Source organism: Symphalangus syndactylus, chromosome 5, assembly GCF_028878055.3.
Source record: "Symphalangus syndactylus isolate Jambi chromosome 5, NHGRI_mSymSyn1-v2.1_pri, whole genome shotgun sequence".
NCBI classification, from domain to species: Eukaryota; Metazoa; Chordata; class Mammalia; order Primates; family Hylobatidae; genus Symphalangus; species Symphalangus syndactylus.
In genome coordinates, this window is record NC_072427.2 from 159,420,834 (window position 1) to 159,447,861 (window position 27,028).

Genomic DNA, 27,028 nt, shown 5'->3' on the forward strand with positions numbered 1-27,028 from the left:
TGTAAATTCAGTTAACAGAGATAAAACATATTTTTGATTGAGCAGTTATGAAACACTCTTTTGGTAGAAAATGCAAGAGGAGATTCGGAGCGCTAAGAGGGTAATAGTGGAAAAAGGAATGTCTCCAAATATAAACTACACAGAATCATTCTGTGAAACTTCTTTCTGATCTGTGCATTCAGCTAACAGAGTTAAACCATACTTTTGATTGAGCAGATCTGAACACTCTTTCTGTAGAAAATGCAACTGGACATTTGGAGCGCTAAGAGAGTAGTAGTGGAAAAAGGAATATATTCAAATATAAACTACACAGAAGCATTCTGTGAAACTTCTTTCTGATCTGAGCATTCAGCTAACAGAGTTAAACCATACTTTTGATTGAGCAGTTTTGAAACACTCTGTCTGTAGAAAATGCAACTGGACATTCGTAGCGCTAAGTGGGTAATAGAGGAAAAAAGAATATGTTCAAATATAAACTACACAGAAGCATTGTATGAAACTTCTTTCTGTTCTGTGCATTCAACTAACAGAGTTGAACCTGACTTTTGATTGAGCCTTTCTGAAACACTCTTTCTGTAGAAACTGCAATTGGACATTCTGAGCGCTAAGAGGCCTCTATTGGGAAAAATAATATCTTCAAATAAAAACTACACAGAAGCATTGTGTGAAACTTATTTCTGATATGTTCATTAAGCTAACAGAGTTAAACCATACTTTTGATTGCGCAGTTCTGAACACTCTTTCTGTAGAAAATGCAAGTGGACATTCGGAGCGCTAAGAGGGTAATAGTGGAAAAAGGAATATATTCAAATATAAACTACACAGTAGCATTCTGTGAAAATTCTTTCTGTTCTGTGCATTCAACTAACAGAGTTGAACCTTACTTTTGATTGAGCCGTTCTGAAACACTCTTTCTGTAGAAACTGCAATTGGACATGCTATGCGCTAAGAGGCCTACATTGGGAAAAAGAATATCTTCAAATAAAAACTACACAGATGCATTCTGTGAAACTTATTTCTGATCTGTAAATTCAGTTAACAGAGATAAAACATATTTTTGATTGTGCAGTTATGAAACACTCTTTTTGTAGAAAATGCAAGTGGAGATTCGGAGCGCTAAGAGGGTAATAGTGGAAAAAGGAATGTCTTCAAATATAAACTACACAGAATCATTCGGTGAAACTTCTTTCTGATCTGTGCATTCAGCTAACAGAGTTAAACCATACTTTTGATTGAGCAGATCTGAACACTCTTTCTGTAGAAAATGCAACTGGACATTTGGAGCGCTAAGAGCGTAGTAGTGGAAAAAGGAATATATTCAAATATAAACTACACAGAAGCATTCTGTGAAACTTCTTTCTGATCTGAGCATTCAGCTAACAGAGTTAAACCATACTTTTGATTGAGCCGTTTTGAAACACTCTGTCTGTAGAAAATGCAACTGGACATTCGTAGCGCTAAGTGGGTAATAGTGGAAAAAAGAATATGTTCAAATATAAACTACACAGAAGCATTGTATGAAACGTCTTTCTGTTCTGTGCATTCAACTAACAGAGTTGAACCTTACTTTTGATTGAGCCGTTCTGAAACACTCTTTCTGTAGAAACTGCAATTGGACATTCTGAGTGCTAGGAGGCCTACATTGGGAAAAAGAATATCTTCAAATAAAAACTACACAGATGCATTCTGTGAAACTTATTTCTGATCTGTAAATTCAGTTAACAGAGATAAAACATATTTTTGATTGAGCAGTTATGAAACACTCTTTTTGTAGAAAATGCAAGTGGAGATTCGGAGCGCTAAGAGGGTAATGGTGGAAAAAGGAATGTCTTCAAATATAAACTACACAGAATCATTCGGTGAAACTTTTTTCTGATCTGTGCATTCAGCTAACAGAGTTAAACCATACTTTTGATTGAGCAGATCTGAACACTCTTTCTGTAGAAAATGCAATTGGACATTTGGAGCGCTAAGAGCGTAGTAGTGGAAAAAGGAATATATTCAAATATAAACTACACAGAAGCATTCTGTGAAACTTCTTTCTGATCTGAAAATTCAGCTGACAGAGTTAAACCATACTTTTGATTGAGCAGTTTTGAAACACTCTGTCTGTAGAAAATGCAACTGGACATTCGTAGCGCTAAGTGGGTAATAGTGGAAAAAAGAATATGTTCAAATATAAACTACACAGAAGCATTGTATGAAACTTCTTTCTGTTCTGTGCATTCAACTAACAGAGTTGAACCTTACTTTTGATTGAGCCTTTCTGAAACACTCTTTCTGTAGAAACTGCAATTGGACATTCTGAGCGGTAAGAGGCCTATATTGGGAAAAATAATATCTTCAAATAAAAACTACACAGAAGCATTGTGTGAAACTTATTTCTGATATGTTCATTAAGCTAACACAGTTAAACCATACTTTTGATTGCGCAGTTCTGAACACACTTTCTGTAGAAAATGCAAGTGGACATTCGGAGCGCTAAGAGGGTAATAGTGGAAAAAGGAATATATTCAAATATAAACTACACAGTAGCATTCTGTGAAAATTCTTTCTGTGCTGGGCATTCAAGTAACAGAGTTGAACCTTACTTTTGATTGAGCCGTTCTGAAACACTCTTTCTGTAGAAACTGCAATTGGACATGCTAAGCGCTAAGAGGCCTACATTGGGAAAAAGAATATCTTCAAATAAAAACTACACAGATGCATTCTGTGAAACTTATTTCTGATCTGTAAATTCAGTTAACAGAGATAAAACATATTTTTGATTGAGCAGTTATGAAACACTCTTTTGGTAGAAAATGCAAGAGGAGATTCGGAGCGCTAAGAGGGTAATAGTGGAAAAAGGAATGTCTCCAAATATAAACTACACAGAATCATTCTGTGAAACTTCTTTCTGATCTGTGCATTCAGCTAACAGAGTTAAACCATACTTTTGATTGAGCAGATCTGAACACTCTTTCTGTAGAAAATGCAACTGGACATTTGGAGCGCTAAGAGAGTAGTAGTGGAAAAAGGAATATATTCAAATATAAACTACACAGAAGCATTCTGTGAAACTTCTTTCTGATCTGAGCATTCAGCTAACAGAGTTAAACCATACTTTTGATTGAGCAGTTTTGAAACACTCTGTCTGTAGAAAATGCAACTGGACATTCGTAGCGCTAAGTGGGTAATAGAGGAAAAAAGAATATGTTCAAATATAAACTACACAGAAGCATTGTATGAAACTTCTTTCTGTTCTGTGCATTCAACTAACAGAGTTGAACCTGACTTTTGATTGAGCCTTTCTGAAACACTCTTTCTGTAGAAACTGCAATTGGACATTCTGAGCGCTAAGAGGCCTCTATTGGGAAAAATAATATCTTCAAATAAAAACTACACAGAAGCATTGTGTGAAACTTATTTCTGATATGTTCATTAAGCTAACAGAGTTAAACCATACTTTTGATTGCGCAGTTCTGAACACTCTTTCTGTAGAAAATGCAAGTGGACATTCGGAGCGCTAAGAGGGTAATAGTGGAAAAAGGAATATATTCAAATATAAACTACACAGTAGCATTCTGTGAAAATTCTTTCTGTTCTGTGCATTCAACTAACAGAGTTGAACCTTACTTTTGATTGAGCCGTTCTGAAACACTCTTTCTGTAGAAACTGCAATTGGACATGCTATGCGCTAAGAGGCCTACATTGGGAAAAAGAATATCTTCAAATAAAAACTACACAGATGCATTCTGTGAAACTTATTTCTGATCTGTAAATTCAGTTAACAGAGATAAAACATATTTTTGATTGTGCAGTTATGAAACACTCTTTTTGTAGAAAATGCAAGTGGAGATTCGGAGCGCTAAGAGGGTAATAGTGGAAAAAGGAATGTCTTCAAATATAAACTACACAGAATCATTCGGTGAAACTTCTTTCTGATCTGTGCATTCAGCTAACAGAGTTAAACCATACTTTTGATTGAGCAGATCTGAACACTCTTTCTGTAGAAAATGCAACTGGACATTTGGAGCGCTAAGAGCGTAGTAGTGGAAAAAGGAATATATTCAAATATAAACTACACAGAAGCATTCTGTGAAACTTCTTTCTGATCTGAGCATTCAGCTAACAGAGTTAAACCATACTTTTGATTGAGCAGTTTTGAAACACTCTGTCTGTAGAAAATGCAACTGGACATTCGTAGCGCTAAGTGGGTAATAGTGGAAAAAAGAATATGTTCAAATATAAACTACACAGAAGCATTGTATGAAACGTCTTTCTGTTCTGTGCATTCAACTAACAGAGTTGAACCTTACTTTTGATTGAGCCGTTCTGAAACACTCTTTCTGTAGAAACTGCAATTGGACATTCTGAGTGCTAGGAGGCCTACATTGGGAAAAAGAATATCTTCAAATAAAAACTACACAGATGCATTCTGTGAAACTTATTTCTGATCTGTAAATTCAGTTAACAGAGATAAAACATATTTTTGATTGAGCAGTTATGAAACACTCTTTTTGTAGAAAATGCAAGTGGAGATTCGGAGCGCTAAGAGGGTAATAGTGGAAAAAGGAATGTCTTCAAATAAAAACTACACAGAATCATTCGGTGAAACTTTTTTCTGATCTGTGCATTCAGCTAACAGAGTTAAACCATACTTTTGATTGAGCAGATCTGAACACTCTTTCTGTAGAAAATGCAATTGGACATTTGGAGCGCTAAGAGCGTAGTAGTGGAAAAAGGAATATATTCAAATATAAACTACACAGAAGCATTCTGTGAAACTTCTTTCTGATCTGAAAATTCAGCTGACAGAGTTAAACCATACTTTTGATTGAGCAGTTTTGAAACACTCTGTCTGTAGAAAATGCAACTGGACATTCGTAGCGCTAAGTGGGTAATAGTGGAAAAAAGAATATGTTCAAATATAAACTACACAGAAGCATTGTATGAAACTTCTTTCTGTTCTGTGCATTCAACTAACAGAGTTGAACCTTACTTTTGATTGAGCCTTTCTGAAACACTCTTTCTGTAGAAACTGCAATTGGACATTCTGAGCGGTAAGAGGCCTATATTGGGAAAAATAATATCTTCAAATAAAAACTACACAGAAGCATTGTGTGAAACTTATTTCTGATATGTTCATTAAGCTAACACAGTTAAACCATACTTTTGATTGCGCAGTTCTGAACACACTTTCTGTAGAAAATGCAAGTGGACATTCGGAGCGCTAAGAGGGTAATAGTGGAAAAAGGAATATATTCAAATATAAACTACACAGTAGCATTCTGTGAAAATTCTTTCTGTGCTGGGCATTCAAGTAACAGAGTTGAACCTTACTTTTGATTGAGCCGTTCTGAAACACTCTTTCTGTAGAAACTGCAATTGGACATGCTAAGCGCTAAGAGGCCTACATTGGGAAAAAGAATATCTTCAAATAAAAACTACACAGATGCATTCTGTGAAACTTATTTCTGATCTGTAAATTCAGTTAACAGAGATAAAACATATTTTTGATTGAGCAGTTATGAAACACTCTTTTTGTAGAAAATGCAAGAGGAGATTCGGAGCGCTAAGAGGGTAATAGTGGAAAAAGGAATGTCTAAAAATATAAACTACACAGAATCATTCTGTGAAACTTCTTTCTGATCTGTGCATTCAGCTAACAGAGTTAAACCATACTTTTGATTGAGCAGATCTGAACACTCTTTCTGTAGAAAATGCAACTGGACATTTGGAGCGCTAAGAGAGTAGTAGTGGAAAAAGGAATATATTCAAATATAAACTACACAGAAGCATTCTGTGAAACTTCTTTCTGATCTGAAAATTCAGCTGACAGAGTTAAACCATACTTTTGATTGAGCAGTTTTGAAACACTCTGTCTGTAGAAAATGCAACTGGACATTCGTAGCGCTAAGTGGGTAATAGTGGAAAAAAGAATATGTTCAAATATAAACTACACAGAAGCATTGTATGAAACTTCTTTCTGTTCTGTGCATTCAACTAACAGAGTTGAACCTTACTTTTGATTGAGCCTTTCTGAAACACTCTTTCTGTAGAAACTGCAATTGGACATTCTGAGCGCTAAGAGGCCTATATTGGGAAAAATAATATCTTCAAATAAAAACTACACAGAAGCATTGTGTGAAACTTATTTCTGATATGTTCATTAAGCTAACAGAGTTAAACCATACTTTTGATTGCGCAGTTCTGAACACTCTTTCTGTAGAAAATGCAAGTGGACATTCGGAGCGCTAAGAGGGTAATAGTGGAAAAAGGAATATATTCAAATATAAACTACACAGTAGCATTCTGTGAAAATTCTTTCTGTTCTGTGCATTCAACTAACAGAGTTGAACCTTACTTTTGATTGAGCCGTTCTGAAACACTCTTTCTGTAGAAACTGCAATTGGACATGCTATGCGCTAAGAGGCCTACATTGGGAAAAAGAATATCTTCAAATAAAAACTACACAGATGCATTCTGTGAAACTTATTTCTGATCTGTAAATTCAGTTAACAGAGATAAAACATATTTTTGATTGAGCAGTTATGAAACACTCTTTTTGTAGAAAATGCAAGTGGAGATTCGGAGCGCTAAGAGGGTAATAGTGGAAAAAGGAATGTCTTCAAATATAAACTACACAGAATCATTCGGTGAAACTTCTTTCTGATCTGTGCATTCAGCTAACAGAGTTAAACCATACTTTTGATTGAGCAGATCTGAACACTCTTTCTGTAGAAAATGCAACTGGACATTTGGAGCGCTAAGAGCGTAGTAGTGGAAAAAGGAATATATTCAAATATAAACTACACAGAAGCATTCTGTGAAACTTCTTTCTGATCTGAGCATTCAGCTAACAGAGTTAAACCATACTTTTGATTGAGCAGTTTTGAAACCCTCTGTCTGTAGAAAATGCAACTGGACATTCGTAGCGCTAAGTGGGTAATAGTGGAAAAAAGAATATGTTCAAATATAAACTACACAGAAGCATTGTATGAAACGACTTTCTGTTCTGTGCATTCAACTAACAGAGTTGAACCTTACTTTTGATTGAGCCGTTCTGAAACACTCTTTCTGTAGAAACTGCAATTGGACATTCTGAGCGCTAGGAGGCCTATATTGGGAAAAAGAATGTCTACAAATAAAAACTACGCAGAAGAATTGTGTGAAACTTCTTTCTGTTCTCTTTGTTCAACTAAAAGAGTTGAACCTTAGTTTTGATTGAGCCGTTCTGAAACACTCTTTCTGTAGAAAATGCAAGTGGAGATTCGGAGCGCTAAGAGGGTAATAGTGGAAAAAGGAATGTCTCCAAATATAAACTACACAGAATCATTCTGTGAAACTTCTTTCTGATCTGTGTATTCAGCTAACAGAGTTAAACCATACTTTTGATTGAGCAGATCTGAACACTCTTTCTGTAGAAAATGCAACTGGACATTTGGAGCGCTAAGAGAGTAGTAGTGGAAAAAGGAATATATTCAAATATAAACTACACAGAAGCATTCTGTGAAACTTCTTTCTGATCTGAGCATTCAGCTAACATAGTTAAACCATACTTTTGATTGAGCAGTTTTGAAACACTCTGTCTGTAGAAAATGCAACTGGACATTCGTAGCGCTAAGTGGGTAATAGTGGAAAAAAGAATATGTTCAAATATAAACTACACAGAAGCATTGTATGAAACTTCTTTCTGTTCTGTGCATTCAACTAACAGAGTTGAACCTTACTTTTGATTGAGCCTTTCTGAAACACTCTTTCTGTAGAAACTGCAATTGGACATTCTGAGCGCTAAGAGGCCTATATTGGGAAAAATAATATCTTCAAATAAAAACTACACAGAAGCATTGTGTGAAACTTATTTCTGATATGTTCATTAAGCTAACACAGTTAAACCATACTTTTGATTGCGCAGTTCTGAACACACTTTCTGTAGAAAATGCAAGTGGACATTCGGAGCGCTAAGAGGGTAATAGTGGAAAAAGGAATATATTCAAATATAAACTACACAGTAGCACTCTGTGAAAATTCTTTCTGTTCTGGGCATTCAAGTAACAGAGTTGAACCTTACTTTTGATTGAGCCGTTCTGAAACACTCTTTCTGTAGAAACTGCAATTGGACATGCTAAGCGCTAAGAGGCCTACATTGGGAAAAAGAATATCTTCAAATAAAAACTACACAGATGCATTCTGTGAAACTTATTTCTGATCTGTAAATTCAGTTAACAGAGATAAAACATATTTTTGATTGAGCAGTTATGAAACACTCTTTTTGTAGAAAATGCAAGAGGAGATTCGGAGCGCTAAGAGGGTAATAGTGGAAAAAGGAATGTCTTCAAATATAAACTACACAGAATCATTCGGTGAAACTTCTTTCTGATCTGTGCATTCAGCTAACAGAGTTAAACCATACTTTTGATTGAGCAGATCTGAACACTCTTTCTGTAGAAAATGCAACTGGACATTTGGAGCGCTAAGAGCGTAGTAGTGGAAAAAGGAATATATTCAAATATAAACTACACAGAAGCATTCTGTGAAACTTCTTTCTGATCTGAAAATTCAGCTGACAGAGTTAAACCATACTTTTGATTGAGCAGTTTTGAAACACTCTGTCTGTAGAAAATGCAACTGGACATTCGTAGCGCTAAGTGGGTAATAGTGGAAAAAAGAATATGTTCAAATATAAACTACACAGAAGCATTGTATGAAACTTCTTTCTGTTCTGTGCATTCAACTAACAGAGTTGAACCTTACTTTTGATTGAGCCTTTCTGAAACACTCTTTCTGTAGAAACTGCAATTGGACATTCTGAGCGCTAAGAGGCCTATATTGGGAAAAATAATATCTTCAAATAAAAACTACACAGAAGCATTGTGTGAAACTTATTTCTGATATGTTCATTAAGGTAACAGAGTTAAACCATACTTTTGATTGCGCAGTTCTGAACACTCTTTCTGTAGAAAATGCAAGTGGACATTCGGAGCGCTAAGAGGGTAATTGTGGAAAAAGGAATATATTCAAATATAAACTACACAGTAGCATTCTGTGAAAATTCTTTCTGTTCTGTGCATTCAACTAACAGAGTTGAACCTTACTTTTGATTGAGCCGTTCTGAAACACTCTTTCTGTAGAAACTGCAATTGGACATTCTGAGCGCTAGGAGGCCTATATTGGGAAAATGAATGTCTACAAATAAAAACTACACAGAAGAATTGTGTGAAACTTCTTTCTGTTCTCTTTGTTCAACAAAAAGAGTTGAACCTTAATTTTGATTGAGCCGTTCTGAAACACTCTTTCTGTAGAAAATGCAAGTGGAGATTCGGAGCGCTAAGGGGGTAATAGTGGAAAAAGGAATGTCTTCAAATATAAACTACACAGAATCATTCGGTGAAACTTCTTTCTGATCTGTGCATTCAGCTAACAGAGTTAAACCATACTTTTGATTGAGCAGATCTGAACACTCTTTCTGTAGTAAATGCAACTGGACATTTGGAGCGCTAAGAGCGTAGTAGTGGAAAAAGGAATATATTCAAATATAAACTACACAGAAGCATTCTGTGAAACTTCTTTCTGATCTGAAAATTCAGCTAACAGAGTTAAACCATACTTTTGATTGAGCAGTTTTGAAACACTCTGTCTGTAGAAAATGCAACTGGACATTCGTAGCGCTAAGTGGGTAATAGTGGAAAAAAGAATATGTTCAAATATAAACTACACTGAAGCATTGTATGAAACTTCTTTCTGTTCTGTGCATTCAACTATCAGAGTTGAACCTTACTTTTGATTGAGCCTTTCTGAAACACTCTTTCTGTAGAAACTGCAATTGGACATTCTGAGCGCTAAGAGGCCTATATTGGGAAAAATAATATCTTCAAATAAAAACTACACAGAAGCATTGTGTGAAACTTATTTCTGATATGTTCATTAAGCTAACAGAGTTAAACCATACTTTTGATTGCGCAGGTCTGAACACACTTTCTGTAGAAAATTCAAGTGGACATTCGGAGCGCTAAGAGGGTAATAGTGGAAAAAGGAATATATTCAAATATAAACTACACAGTAGCATTCTGTGAAAATTCTTTCTGTTCTGTGCATTCAAGTAACAGAGTTGAACCTTACTTTTGATTGAGCCGTTCTGAAACACTCTTTCTGTAGAAACTGCAATTGGACATGCTAAGCGCTAAGAGGCCTACATTGGGAAAAAGAATATCTTCAAATAAAAACTACACAGATGCATTCTGTGAAACTTATTTCTGATCTGTAAATTCAGTTAACAGAGATAAAACATATTTTTGATTGAGCAGTTATGAAACACTCTTTTTGTAGAAAATGCAAGTGGAGATTCGGAGCGCTAAGGGGGTAATAGTGGAAAAAGGAATGTCTTCAAATATAAACTACACAGAATTATTCGGTGAAACTTCTTTCTGATCTGTGCATTCAGCTAACAGAGTTAAACCATACTTTTGATTGAGCAGATCTGAACACTCTTTCTGTAGAAAATGCAACTGGACATTTGGAGCGCTAAGAGCGTAGTAGTGGAAAAAGGAATATATTCAAATATAAACTACACAGAAGCATTCTGTGAAACTTCTTTCTGATCTGAGCATTCAGCTAACAGAGTTAAACCATACTTTTGATTGAGCAGTTTTGAAACACTCTGTCTGTAGAAAATGCAACTGGACATTCGTAGCGCTAAGTGGGTAATAGTGGACAAAAGAATATGTTCAAATATAAACTACACAGAAGCATTGTATGAAACTTCTTTCTGTTCTGTGCATTCAACTAACAGAGTTGAACCTTACTTTTGATTGAGCCGTTCTGAAACACTCTTTCTGTAGAAACTGCAATTGGACATTCTGAGCGCTAAGAGGCCTATATTGGGAAAAAGAATGTCTAAAAATTAAAACTACACAGAAGAATTGTGTGAAACTTCTTTCTGTTCTGTTTGTTCAACTAAAAGTGTTGAACCTTAGTTTTGATTGAGCCGTTCTGAAACACTCTTTCTGTAGAAAATGCAAGTGGAGATTCGGAGCGCTAAGAGGGTAATAGTGGAAAAAGGAATGTCTTCAAATATAAACTACACAGAATCATTCGGTGAAACTTCTTTCTGATCTGTGCATTCAGCTAACAGAGTTAAACCATACTTTTGATTGAGCAGATCTGAACACTCTTTCTGTAGAAAATGCAACTGGACATTTGGAGCGCTAAGAGAGTAGTAGTGGAAAAAGGAATATATTCAAATATAAACTACACAGAAGCATTCTGTGAAACTTCTTTCTGATCTGAGCATTCAGCTAACAGAGTTAAACCATACTTTTGATTGAGCAGTTTTGAAACACTCTGTCTGTAGAAAATGCAACTGGACATTCGTAGCGCTAAGTGGGTAATAGTGGAAAAAAGAATATGTTCAAATATAAACTACACAGAAGCATTGTATGAAACTTCTTTCTGTTCTGTGCATTCAACTAACAGAGTTGAACCTGACTTTTGATTGAGCCTTTCTGAAACACTCTTTCTGTAGAAACTGCAATTGGACATTCTGAGCGTTAACAGTCCTCTATTGGGAAAAATAATATCTTCAAATAAAAACTACACAGAAGCATTGTGTGAAACTTATTTCTGATATGTTCATTAAGCTAACAGAGTTAAACCATACTTTTGATTGCGCAGTTCTGAACACTCTTTCTGTAGAAAATGCAAGTGGACATTCGGAGCGCTAAGAGGGTAATAGTGGAAAAAAGAATATGTTCAAATATAAACTACACAGAAGCATTGTATGAAACTTCTTTCTGTTCTGTGCATTCAACTAACAGAGTTGAACCTGACTTTTGATTGAGCCTTTCTGAAACACTCTTTCTGTAGAAACTGCAATTGGACATTCTGAGCGCTAAGAGTACTCTATTGGGAAAAATAATATCTTCAAATAAAAACTACACAGAAGCATTGTGTGAAACTTATTTCTGATATGTTCATTAAGCTAACAGAGTTAAACCATACTTTTGATTGCGCAGTTCTGAACACTCTTTCTGTAGAAAATGCAAGTGGACATTCGGAGCGCTAAGAGGGTAATAGTGGAGAAAGGAATATATTCAAATATAAACTACACAGTAGCATTCTGTGAAAATTCTTTCTGTTCTGTGCATTCAACTAACAGAGTTGAACCTTACTTTTGATTGAGCCTTTCTGAAACACTCTTTCTGTAGAAACTGCAATTGGACATTCTGAGCGTTAACAGTCCTCTATTGGGAAAAATAATATCTTCAAATAAAAACTACACAGAAGCATTGTGTGAAACTTATTTCTGATATGTTCATTAAGCTAACAGAGTTAAACCATACTTTTGATTGCGCAGTTCTGAACACTCTTTCTGTAGAAAATGCAAGTGGACATTCGGAGCGCTAAGTGGGTAATAGTGGAAAAAAGAATATGTTCAAATATAAACTACACAGAAGCATTGTATGAAACTTCTTTCTGTTCTGTGCATTCAACTAACAGAGTTGAACCTGAGTTTTGATTGAGCCTTTCTGAAACACTCTTTCTGTAGAAACTGCAATTGGACATTCTGAGCGCTAAGAGTACTCTATTGGGAAAAATAATATCTTCAAATAAAAACTACACAGAAGCATTGTGTGAAACTTATTTCTGATATGTTCATTAAGCTAACAGAGTTAAACCATACTTTTGATTGCGCAGTTCTGAACACTCTTTCTGTAGAAAATGCAAGTGGACATTCGGAGCGCTAAGAGGGTAATAGTGGAGAAAGGAATATATACAAATATAAACTACACAGTAGCATTCTGTGAAAATTCTTTCTGTTCTGTGCATTCAACTAACAGAGTTGAACCTTACTTTTGATTGAGCCGTTCTGAAACACTCTTTCTGTAGAAACTGCAATTGGACATGCTAAGCGCTAAGAGGCCTACATTGGGAAAAAGAATATCTTCAAATAAAAACTACACAGATGCATTCTGTGAAACTTATTTCTGATCTGTAAATTCAGTTAACAGAGATAAAACATATTTTTGATTGAGCAGTTATGAAACACTCTTTTTGTAGAAAATGCAAGTGGAGATTCGGAGCGCTAAGGGGGTAATAGTGGAAAAAGGAATGTCTTCAAATATAAACTACACAGAATCATTCGGTGAAACTTCTTTCTGATCTGTGCATTCAGCTAACAGAGTTAAACCATACTTTTGATTGAGCAGATCTGAACACTCTTTCTGTAGTAAATGCAACTGGACATTTGGAGCGCTAAGAGCGTAGTAGTGGAAAAAGGAATATCTTCAAATATAAAATACACAGAAGCATTCTGTGAAACTTCTTTCTGATCTGAAAATTCAGCTAACAGAGTTAAACCATACTTTTGATTGAGCAGTTTTGAAACACTCTGTCTGTAGAAAATGCAACTGGACATTCGTAGCGCTAAGTGGGTAATAGTGGAAAAAAGAATATGTTCAAATATAAACTACACTGAAGCATTGTATGAAACTTCTTTCTGTTCTGTGCATTCAACTATCAGAGTTGAACCTTACTTTTGATTGAGCCTTTCTGAAACACTCTTTCTGTAGAAACTGCAATTGGACATTCTGAGCGCTAAGAGGCCTATATTGGGAAAAATAATATCTTCAAATAAAAACTACACAGAAGCATTGTGTGAAACTTATTTCTGATATGTTCATTAAGCTAACAGAGTTAAACCATACTTTTGATTGCGCAGTTCTGAACACACTTTCTGTAGAAAATGCAAGTGGACATTCGGAGCGCTAAGAGGGTAATAGTGGAAAAAGGAATATATTCAAATATAAACTACACAGTAGCATTCTGTGAAAATTCTTTCTGTTCTGTGCATTCAAGTAACAGAGTTGAACCTTACTTTTGATTGAGCCGTTCTGAAACACTCTTTCTGTAGAAACTGCAATTGGACATGCTAAGCGCTAAGAGGCCTACATTGGGAAAAAGAATATCTTCAAATAAAAACTACACAGATGCATTCTGTGAAACTTATTTCTGATCTGTAAATTCAGTTAACAGAGATAAAACATATTTTTGATTGAGCAGTTATGAAACACTCTTTTTGTAGAAAATGCAAGTGGAGATTCGGAGCGCTAAGGGGGTAATAGTGGAAAAAGGAATGTCTTCAAATATAAACTACACAGAATCATTCGGTGAAACTTCTTTCTGATCTGTGCATTCAGCTAACAGAGTTAAACCATACTTTTGATTGAGCAGATCTGAACACTCTTTCTGTAGAAAATGCAACTGGACATTTGGAGCGCTAAGAGCGTAGTAGTGGAAAAAGGAATATATTCAAATATAAACTACACAGAAGCATTCTGTGAAACTTCTTTCTGATCTGAGCATTCAGCTAACAGAGTTAAACCATACTTTTGATTGAGCAGTTTTGAAACACTCTGTCTGTAGAAAATGCAACTGGACATTCGTAGCGCTAAGTGGGTAATAGTGGACAAAAGAATATGTTCAAATATAAACTACACAGAAGCATTGTATGAAACTTCTTTCTGTTCTGTGCATTCAACTAACAGAGTTGAACCTTACTTTTGATTGAGCCGTTCTGAAACACTCTTTCTGTAGAAACTGCAATTGGACATTCTGAGCGCTAAGAGGCCTATATTGGGAAAAAGAATGTCTAAAAATTAAAACTACACAGAAGAATTGTGTGAAACTTCTTTCTGTTCTGTTTGTTCAACTAAAAGTGTTGAACCTTAGTTTTGATTGAGCCGTTCTGAAACACTCTTTCTGTAGAAAATGCAAGTGGAGATTCGGAGCGCTAAGAGGGTAATAGTGGAAAAAGGAATGTCTTCAAATATAAACTACACAGAATCATTCGGTGAAACTTCTTTCTGATCTGTGCATTCAGCTAACAGAGTTAAACCATACTTTTGATTGAGCAGATCTGAACACTCTTTCTGTAGAAAATGCAACTGGACATTTGGAGCGCTAAGAGAGTAGTAGTGGAAAAAGGAATATATTCAAATATAAACTACACAGAAGCATTCTGTGAAACTTCTTTCTGATCTGAGCATTCAGCTAACAGAGTTAAACCATACTTTTGATTGAGCAGTTTTGAAACACTCTGTCTGTAGAAAATGCAACTGGACATTCGTAGCGCTAAGTGGGTAATAGTGGAAAAAAGAATATGTTCAAATATAAACTACACAGAAGCATTGTATGAAACTTCTTTCTGTTCTGTGCATTCAACTAACAGAGTTGAACCTTACTTTTGATTGAGCCTTTCTGAAACACTCTTTCTGTAGAAACTGCAATTGGACATTCTGAGCGTTAACAGTCCTCTATTGGGAAAAATAATATCTTCAAATAAAAACTACACAGAAGCATTGTGTGAAACTTATTTCTGATATGTTCATTAAGCTAACAGAGTTAAACCATACTTTTGATTGCGCAGTTCTGAACACTCTTTCTGTAGAAAATGCAAGTGGACATTCGGAGCGCTAAGTGGGTAATAGTGGAAAAAAGAATATGTTCAAATATAAACTACACAGAAGCATTGTATGAAACTTCTTTCTGTTCTGTGCATTCAACTAACAGAGTTGAACCTGAGTTTTGATTGAGCCTTTCTGAAACACTCTTTCTGTAGAAACTGCAATTGGACATTCTGAGCGCTAAGAGTACTCTATTGGGAAAAATAATATCTTCAAATAAAAACTACACAGAAGCATTGTGTGAAACTTATTTCTGATATGTTCATTAAGCTAACAGAGTTAAACCATACTTTTGATTGCGCAGTTCTGAACACTCTTTCTGTAGAAAATGCAAGTGGACATTCGGAGCGCTAAGAGGGTAATAGTGGAGAAAGGAATATATTCAAATATAAACTACACAGTAGCATTCTGTGAAAATTCTTTCTGTTCTGTGCATTCAACTAACAGAGTTGAACCTTACTTTTGATTGAGCCGTTCTGAAACACTCTTTCTGTAGAAACTGCAATTGGACATGCTAAGCGCTAAGAGGCCTACATTGGGAAAAAGAATATCTTCAAATAAAAACTACACAGATGCATTCTGTGAAACTTATTTCTGATCTGTAAATTCAGTTAACAGAGATAAAACATATTTTTGATTGAGCAGTTATGAAACACTCTTTTTGTAGAAAATGCAAGTGGAGATTCGGAGCGCTAAGGGGGTAATAGTGGAAAAAGGAATGTCTTCAAATATAAACTACACAGAATCATTCGGTGAAACTTCTTTCTGATCTGTGCATTCAGCTAACAGAGTTAAACCATACTTTTGATTGAGCAGATCTGAACACTCTTTCTGTAGTAAATGCAACTGGACATTTGGAGCGCTAAGAGCGTAGTAGTGGAAAAAGGAATATCTTCAAATATAAACTACACAGAAGCATTCTGTGAAACTTCTTTCTGATCTGAAAATTCAGCTAACAGAGTTAAACCATACTTTTGATTGAGCAGTTTTGAAACACTCTGTCTGTAGAAAATGCAACTGGACATTCGTAGCGCTAAGTGGGTAATAGTGGAAAAAAGAATATGTTCAAATATAAACTACACTGAAGCATTGTATGAAACTTCTTTCTGTTCTGTGCATTCAACTATCAGAGTTGAACCTTACTTTTGATTGAGCCTTTCTGAAACACTCTTTCTGTAGAAACTGCAATTGGACATTCTGAGCGCTAAGAGGCCTATATTGGGAAAAATAATATCTTCAAATAAAAACTACACAGAAGCATTGTGTGAAACTTATTTCTGATATGTTCATTAAGCTAACAGAGTTAAACCATACTTTTGATTGCGCAGTTCTGAACACACTTTCTGTAGAAAATGCAAGTGGACATTCGGAGCGCTAAGAGGGTAATAGTGGAAAAAGGAATATATTCAAATATAAACTACACAGTAGCATTCTGTGAAAATTCTTTCTGTTCTGTGCATTCAAGTAACAGAGTTGAACCTTACTTTTGATTGAGCCGTTCTGAAACACTCTTTCTGTAGAAACTGCAATTGGACATGCTAAGCGCTAAGAGGCCTACATTGGGAAAAAGAATATCTTCAAATAAAAACTACACAGATGCATTCTGTGAAACTTATTTCTGATCTGTAAATTCAGTTAACAGAGATAAAACATATTTTTGATTGAGCAGTTATGAAACACTCTTTTTGTAGAAAATGCAAGTGGAGATTCGGAGCGCTAAGGGGGTAATAGTGGAAAAAGGAATGTCTTCAAATATAAACTACACAGAATCATTCGGTGAAACTTCTTTCTGATCTGTGCATTCAGCTAACAGAGTTAAACCATACTTTTGATTGAGCAGATCTGAACACTCTTTCTGTAGAAAATGCAACTGGACATTTGGAGCGCTAAGAGCGTAGTAGTGGAAAAAGGAATATATTCAAATATAAACTACACAGAAGCATTCTGTGAAACTTCTTTCTGATCTGAGCATTCAGCTAACAGAGTTAAACCATACTTTTGATTGAGCAGTTTTGAAACACTCTGTCTGTAGAAAATGCAACTGGACATTCGTAGCGCTAAGTGGGTAATAGTGGACAAAAGAATATGTTCAAATATAAACTACACAGAAGCATTGTATGAAACTTCTTACTGTTCTGTGCATTCAACTAACAGAGTTGAACCTTACTTTTGATTGAGCCGTTGTGAAACACTCTTTCTGTAGAAACTGCAATTGGACATTCTGAGCGCTAAGAGGCCTATATTGGGAAAAAGAATGTCTAAAAATTAAAACTACACAGAAGAATTGTGTGAAACTTCTTTCTGTTCTGTTTGTTCAACTAAAAGTGTTGAACCTTAGTTTTGATTGAGCCGTTCTGAAACACTCTTTCTGTAGAAAATGCAAGTGGAGATTCGGAGCGCTAAGAGGGTAATAGTGGAAAAAGGAATGTCTTCAAATATAAACTACACAGAATCATTCGTTGAAACTTCTTTCTGATCTGTGCATTCAGCTAACAGAGTTAAACCATACTTTTGATTGAGCAGATCTGAACACTCTTTCTGTAGAAAATGCAACTGGACATTTGGAGCGCTAAGAGAGTAGTAGTGGAAAAAGGAATATATTCAAATATAAACTACACAGAAGCATTCTGTGAAACTTCTTTCTGATCTGAGCATTCAGCTAACAGAGTTAAACCATACTTTTGATTGAGCAGTTTTGAAACACTCTGTCTGTAGAAAATGCAACTGGACATTCGTAGCGCTAAGTGGGTAATAGTGGAAAAAAGAATATGTTCAAATATAAACTACACAGAAGCATTGTATGAAACTTCTTTCTGTTCTGTGCATTCAACTAACAGAGTTGAACCTGACTTTTGATTGAGCCTTTCTGAAACACTCTTTCTGTAGAAACTGCAATTGGACATTCTGAGCGTTAACAGTCCTCTATTGGGAAAAATAATATCTTCAAATAAAAACTACACAGAAGCATTGTGTGAAACTTATTTCTGATATGTTCATTAAGCTAACAGAGTTAAACCATACTTTTGATTGCGCAGTTCTGAACATTCTTTCTGTAGAAAATGCAAGTGGACATTCGGAGCGCTAAGTGGGTAATAGTGGAAAAAAGAATATGTTCAAATATAAACTACACAGAAGCATTGTATGAAACTTCTTTCTGTTCTGTGCATTCAACTAACAGAGTTGAACCTGACTTTTGATTGAGCCTTTCTGAAACACTCTTTCTGTAGAAACTGCAATTGGACATTCTGAGCGCTAAGAGTACTCTATTGGGAAAAATAATATCTTCAAATAAAAACTACACAGAAGCATTGTGTGAAACTTATTTCTGATATGTTCATTAAGCTAACAGAGTTAAACCATACTTTTGATTGCGCAGTTCTGAACACTCTTTCTGTAGAAAATGCAAGTGGACATTCGGAGCGCTAAGAGGGTAATAGTGGAGAAAGGAATATGTTCAAATATAAACTACACAGTAGCATTCTGTGAAAATTCTTTCTGTTCTGTGCATTCAACTAACAGAGTTGAACCTTACTTTTGATTGAGCCGTTCTGAAACACTCTTTCTGTAGAAACTGCAATTGGACATGCTAAGCGCTAAGAGGCCTACATTGGGAAAAAGAATATCTTCAAATAAAAACTACACAGATGCATTCTGTGAAACTTATTTCTGATCTGTAAATTCAGTTAACAGCGATAAAACATATTTTTGATTGAGCAGTTATGAAACACTCTTTTTGTAGAAAATGCAAGTGGAGATTCGGAGCGCTAAGGGGGTAATAGTGGAAAAAGGAATGTCTTCAAATATAAACTACACAGAATCATTCGGTGAAACTTCTTTCTGATCTGTGCATTCAGCTAACAGAGTTAAACCATACTTTTGATTGAGCAGATCTGAACACTCTTTCTGTAGTAAATGCAACTGGACATTTGGAGCGCTAAGAGCGTAGTAGTGGAAAAAGGAATATATTCAAATATAAACTACACAGAAGCATTCTGTGAAACTTCTTTCTGATCTGAAAATTCAGCTAACAGAGTTAAACCATACTTTTGATTGAGCAGATTTGAAACACTCTGTCTGTAGAAAATGCAACTGGACATTCGTAGCGCTAAGTGGGTAATAGTGGAAAAAAGAATATGTTCAAATATAAACTACACTGAAGCATTGTATGAAACTTCTTTCTGTTCTGTGCATTCAACTATCAGAGTTGAACCTTACTTTTGATTGAGCCTTTCTGAAACACTCTTTCTGTAGAAACTGCAATTGGACATTCTGAGCGCTAAGAGGCCTATATTGGGAAAAATAATATCTTCAAATAAAAACTACACAGAAGCATTGTGTGAAACTTATTTCTGATATGTTCATTAAGCTAACAGAGTTAAACCATACTTTTGATTGCGCAGTTCTGAACACACTTTCTGTAGAAAATGCAAGTGGACATTCGGAGCGCTAAGAGGGTAATAGTGGAAAAAGGAATATATTCAAATATAAACTACACAGTAGCATTCTGTGAAAATTCTTTCTGTTCTGTGCATTCAAGTAACAGAGTTGAACCTTACTTTTGATTGAGCCGTTCTGAAACACTCTTTCTGTAGAAACTGCAATTGGACATGCTAAGCGCTAAGAGGCCTACATTGGGAAAAAGAATATCTTCAAATAAAAACTACACAGATGCATTCTGTGAAACTTATTTCTGATCTGTAAATTCAGTTAACAGAGATAAAACATATTTTTGATTGAGCAGTTATGAAACACTCTTTTTGTAGAAAATGCAAGTGGAGATTCGGAGCGCTAAGGGGGTAATAGTGGAAAAAGGAATGTCTTCAAATATAAACTACACAGAATCATTCGGTGAAACTTCTTTCTGATCTGTGCATTCAGCTAACAGAGTTAAACCATACTTTTGATTGAGCAGATCTGAACACTCTTTCTGTAGTAAATGCAACTGGACATTTGGAGCGCTAAGAGCGTAGTAGTGGAAAAAGGAATATCTTCAAATATAAAATACACAGAAGCATTCTGTGAAACTTCTTTCTGATCTGAAAATTCAGCTAACAGAGTTAAACCATACTTTTGATTGAGCAGTTTTGAAACACTCTGTCTGTAGAAAATGCAACTGGACATTCGTAGCGCTAAGTGGGTAATAGTGGACAAAAGAATATGTTCAAATATAAACTACACAGAAGCATTGTATGAAACTTCTTTCTGTTCTGTGCATTCAACTAACAGAGTTGAACCTTACTTTTGATTGAGCCGTTCTGAAACACTCTTTCTGTAGAAACTGCAATTGGACATTCTGAGCGCTAAGAGGCCTATATTGGGAAAAAGAATGTCTAAAAATTAAAACTACACAGAAGAATTGTGTGAAACTTCTTTCTGTTCTGTTTGTTCAACTAAAAGTGTTGAACCTTAGTTTTGATTGAGCCGTTCTGAAACACTCTTTCTGTAGAAAATGCAAGTGGAGATTCGGAGCGCTAAGAGGGTAATAGTGGAAAAAGGAATGTCTTCAAATATAAACTACACAGAATCATTCGGTGAAACTTCTTTCTGATCTGTGCATTCAGCTAACAGAGTTAAACCATACTTTTGATTGAGCAGATCTGAACACTCTTTCTGTAGAAAATGCAACTGGACATTTGGAGCGCTAACAGAGTAGTAGTGGAAAAAGGAATATATTCAAATATAAACTACACAGAAGCATTCTGTGAAACTTCTTTCTGATCTGAGCATTCAGCTAACAGAGTTAAACCATACTTTTGATTGAGCAGTTTTGAAACACTCTGTCTGTAGAAAATGCAACTGGACATTCGTAGCGCTAAGTGGGTAATAGTGGAAAAAAGAATATGTTCAAATATAAACTACACAGAAGCATTGTATGAAACTTCTTTCTGTTCTGTGCATTCAACTAACAGAGTTGAACCTGACTTTTGATTGAGCCTTTCTGAAACACTCTTTCTGTAGAAACTGCAATTGGACATTCTGAGCGTTAACAGTCCTCTATTGGGAAAAATAATATCTTCAAATAAAAACTACACAGAAGCATTGTGTGAAACTTATTTCTGATATGTTCATTAAGCTAACAGAGTTAAACCATACTTTTGATTGCGCAGTTCTGAACATTCTTTCTGTAGAAAATGCAAGTGGACATTCGGAGCGCTAAGTGGGTAATAGTGGAAAAAAGAATATGTTCAAATATAAACTACACAGAAGCATTGTATGAAACTTCTTTCTGTTCTGTGCATTCAACTAACAGAGTTGAACCTGACTTTTGATTGAGCCTTTCTGAAACACTCTTTCTGTAGAAACTGCAATTGGACATTCTGAGCGCTAAGAGTACTCTATTGGGAAAAATAATATCTTCAAATAAAAACTACACAGAAGCATTGTGTGAAACTTATTTCTGATATGTTCATTAAGCTAACAGAGTTAAACCATACTTTTGATTGCGCAGTTCTGAACACTCTTTCTGTAGAAAATGCAAGTGGACATTCGGAGCGCTAAGAGGGTAATAGTGGAGAAAGGAATATGTTCAAATATAAACTACACAGTAGCATTCTGTGAAAATTCTTTCTGTTCTGTGCATTCAACTAACAGAGTTGAACCTTACTTTTGATTGAGCCGTTCTGAAACACTCTTTCTGTAGAAACTGCAATTGGACATGCTAAGCGCTAAGAGGCCTACATTGGGAAAAAGAATATCTTCAAATAAAAACTACACAGATGCATTCTGTGAAACTTATTTCTGATCTGTAAATTCAGTTAACAGCGATAAAACATATTTTTGATTGAGCAGTTATGAAACACTCTTTTTGTAGAAAATGCAAGTGGAGATTCGGAGCGCTAAGGGGGTAATAGTGGAAAAAGGAATGTCTTCAAATATAAACTACACAGAATCATTCGGTGAAACTTCTTTCTGATCTGTGCATTCAGCTAACAGAGTTAAACCATACTTTTGATTGAGCAGATCTGAACACTCTTTCTGTAGTAAATGCAACTGGACATTTGGAGCGCTAAGAGCGTAGTAGTGGAAAAAGGAATATATTCAAATATAAACTACACAGAAGCATTCTGTGAAACTTCTTTCTGATCTGAAAATTCAGCTAACAGAGTTAAACCATACTTTTGATTGAGCAGATTTGAAACACTCTGTCTGTAGAAAATGCAACTGGACATTCGTAGCGCTAAGTGGGTAATAGTGGAAAAAAGAATATGTTCAAATATAAACTACACTGAAGCATTGTATGAAACTTCTTTCTGTTCTGTGCATTCAACTATCAGAGTTGAACCTTACTTTTGATTGAGCCTTTCTGAAACACTCTTTCTGTAGAAACTGCAATTGGACATTCTGAGCGCTAAGAGGCCTATATTGGGAAAAATAATATCTTCAAATAAAAACTACACAGAAGCATTGTGTGAAACTTATTTCTGATATGTTCATTAAGCTAACAGAGTTAAACCATACTTTTGATTGCGCAGTTCTGAACACACTTTCTGTAGAAAATGCAAGTGGACATTCGGAGCGCTAAGAGGGTAATAGTGGAAAAAGGAATATATTCAAATATAAACTACACAGTAGCATTCTGTGAAAATTCTTTCTGTTCTGTGCATTCAAGTAACAGAGTTGAACCTTACTTTTGATTGAGCCGTTCTGAAACACTCTTTCTGTAGAAACTGCAATTGGACATGCTAAGCGCTAAGAGGCCTACATTGGGAAAAAGAATATCTTCAAATAAAAACTACACAGATGCATTCTGTGAAACTTATTTCTGATCTGTAAATTCAGTTAACAGAGATAAAACATATTTTTGATTGAGCAGTTATGAAACACTCTTTTTGTAGAAAATGCAAGTGGAGATTCGGAGCGCTAAGGGGGTAATAGTGGAAAAAGGAATGTCTTCAAATATAAACTACACAGAATCATTCGGTGAAACTTCTTTCTGATCTGTGCATTCAGCTAACAGAGTTAAACCATACTTTTGATTGAGCAGATCTGAACACTCTTTCTGTAGAAAATGCAACTGGACATTTGGAGCGCTAAGAGCGTAGTAGTGGAAAAAGGAATATATTCAAATATAAACTACACAGAAGCATTCTGTGAAACTTCTTTCTGATCTGAGCATTCAGCTAACAGAGTTAAACCATACTTTTGATTGAGCAGTTTTGAAACACTCTGTCTGTAGAAAATGCAACTGGACATTCGTAGCGCTAAGTGGGTAATAGTGGACAAAAGAATATGTTCAAATATAAACTACACAGAAGCATTGTATGAAACTTCTTTCTGTTCTGTGCATTCAACTAACAGAGTTGAACCTTACTTTTGATTGAGCCGTTCTGAAACACTCTTTCTGTAGAAACTGCAATTGGACATTCTGAGCGCTAAGAGGCCTATATTGGGAAAAAGAATGTCTAAAAATTAAAACTACACAGAAGAATTGTGTGAAACTTCTTTCTGTTCTGTTTGTTCAACTAAAAGTGTTGAACCTTAGTTTTGATTGAGCCGTTCTGAAACACTCTTTCTGTAGAAAATGCAAGTGGAGATTCGGAGCGCTAAGAGGGTAATAGTGGAAAAAGGAATGTCTTCAAATATAAACTACACAGAATCATTCGGTGAAACTTCTTTCTGATCTGTGCATTCAGCTAACAGAGTTAAACCATACTTTTGATTGAGCAGATCTGAACACTCTTTCTGTAGAAAATGCAACTGGACATTTGGAGCGCTAAGAGAGTAGTAGTGGAAAAAGGAATATATTGAAATATAAACTACACAGAAGCATTCTGTGAAACTTCTTTCTGATCTGAGCATTCAGCTAACAGAGTTAAACCATACTTTTGATTGAGCAGTTTTGAAACACTCTGTCTGTAGAAAATGCAACTGGACATTCGTAGCGCTAAGTGGGTAATAGTGGAAAAAAGAATATGTTCAAATATAAACTACACAGAAGCATTGTATGAAACTTCTTTCTGTTCTGTGCATTCAACTAACAGAGTTGAACCTGACTTTTGATTGAGCCTTTCTGAAACACTCTTTCTGTATAAACTGCAATTGGACATTCTGAGCGTTAACAGTCCTCTATTGGGAAAAATAATATCTTCAAATAAAAACTACACAGAAGCATTGTGTGAAACTTATTTCTGATATGTTCATTAAGCTAACAGAGTTAAACCATACTTTTGATTGCGCAGTTCTGAACACTCTTTCTGTAGAAAATGCAAGTGGACATTCGGAGCGCTAAGTGGGTAATAGTGGAAAAAAGAATATGTTCAAATATAAACTACACAGAAGCATTGTATGAAACTTCTTTCTGTTCTGTGCATTCAACTAACAGAGTTGAACCTGACTTTTGATTGAGCCTTTCTGAAACACTCTTTCTGTAGAAACTGCAATTGGACATTCTGAGCGTTAACAGTCCTCTATTGGGAAAAATAATATCTTCAAATAAAAACTACACAGAAGCATTGTGTTAAACTTATTTCTGATATGTTCATTAAGCTAACAGAGTTAAACCATACTTTTGATTGCGCAGTTCTGAACACTCTTTCTGTAGAAAATGCAAGTGGACATTCGGAGCGCTAAGTGGGTAATAGTGGAAAAAAGAATATTTTCAAATATAAACTACACAGAAGCATTGTATGAAACTTCTTTCTGTTCTGTGCATTCAACTAACAGAGTTGAACCTGACTTTTGATTGAGCCTTTCTGAAACACTCTTTCTGTAGAAACTGCAATTGGACATTCTGAGCGCTAAGAGTACTCTATTGGGAAAAATAATATCTTCAAATAAAAACTACACAGAAGCATTGTGTGAAACTTATTTCTGATATGTTCATTAAGCTAACAGAGTTAAACCATACTTTTGATTGCGCAGTTCTGAACACTCTTTCTGTAGAAAATGCAAGTGGACATTCGGAGCGCTAAGAGGGTAATAGTGGAGAAAGGAATATATTCAAATATAAACTACACAGTAGCATTCTGTGAAAATTCTTTCTGTTCTGTGCATTCAAGTAACAGAGTTGAACCTTATTTTTGATTGAGCCGTTCTGAAACACTCTTTCTGTAGAAACTGCAATTGGACATGCTAAGCGCTAAGAGGCCTACATTGGGAAAAAGAATATCTTCAAATAAAAACTACACAGATGCATTCTGTGAAACTTATTTCTGATCTGTAAATTCAGTTAACAGAGATAAAACATATTTTTGATTGAGCAGTTATGAAACACTCTTTTTGTAGAAAATGCAAGTGGAGATTCGGAGCGCTAAGGGGGTAATAGTGGAAAAAGGAATGTCTTCAAATATAAACTACACAGAATCATTCGGTGAAACTTCTTTCTGATCTGTGCATTCAGCTAACAGAGTTAAACCATACTTTTGATTGAGCAGATCTGAACACTCTTTCTGTAGTAAATGCAACTGGACATTTGGAGCGCTAAGAGCGTAGTAGTGGAAAAAGGAATATATTCAAATATAAACTACACAGAAGCATTCTGTGAAACTTCTTTCTGATCTGAAAATTCAGCTAACAGAGTTAAACCATACTTTTGATTGAGCAGTTTTGAAACACTCTGTCTGTAGAAAATGCAACTGGACATTCGTAGCGCTAAGTGGGTAATAGTGGAAAAAAGAATATGTTCAAATATAAACTACACTGAAGCATTGTATGAAACTTCTTTCTGTTCTGTGAATTCAACTATCAGAGTTGAACCTTACTTTTGATTGAGCCTTTCTGAAACACTCTTTCTGTAGAAACTGCAATTGGACATTCTGAGCGCTAAGAGGCCTATATTGGGAAAAATAATATCTTCAAATAAAAACTACACAGAAGCATTGTGTGAAACTTATTTCTGATATGTTCATTAAGCTAACAGAGTTAAACCATACTTTTGATTGCGCAGTTCTGAACACACTTTCTGTAGAAAATGCAAGTGGACATTCGGAGCGCTAAGAGGGTAATAGTGGAAAAAGGAATATATTCAAATATAAACTACACAGTAGCATTCTGTGAAAATTCTTTCTGTTCTGTGCATTCAAGTAACAGAGTTGAACCTTACTTTTGATTGAGCCGTTCTGAAACACTCTTTCTGTAGAAACTGCAATTGGACATGCTAAGCGCTAAGAGGCCTACATTGGGAAAAAGAATATCTTCAAATAAAAACTACACAGATGCATTCTGTGAAACTTATTTCTGATCTGTAAATTCAGTTAACAGAGATAAAACATATTTTTGATTGAGCAGTTATGAAACACTCTTTTTGTAGAAAATGCAAGTGGAGATTCGGAGCGCTAAGGGGGTAATAGTGGAAAAAGGAATGTCTTCAAATATAAACTACACAGAATCATTCGGTGAAACTTCTTTCTGATCTGTGCATTCAGCTAACAGAGTTAAACCATACTTTTGATTGAGCAGATCTGAACACTCTTTCTGTAGAAAATGCAACTGGACATTTGGAGCGCTAAGAGCGTAGTAGTGGAAAAAGGAATATATTCAAATATAAACTACACAGAAGCATTCTGTGAAACTTCTTTCTGATCTGAGCATTCAGCTAACAGAGTTAAACCATACTTTTGATTGAGCAGTTTTGAAACACTCTGTCT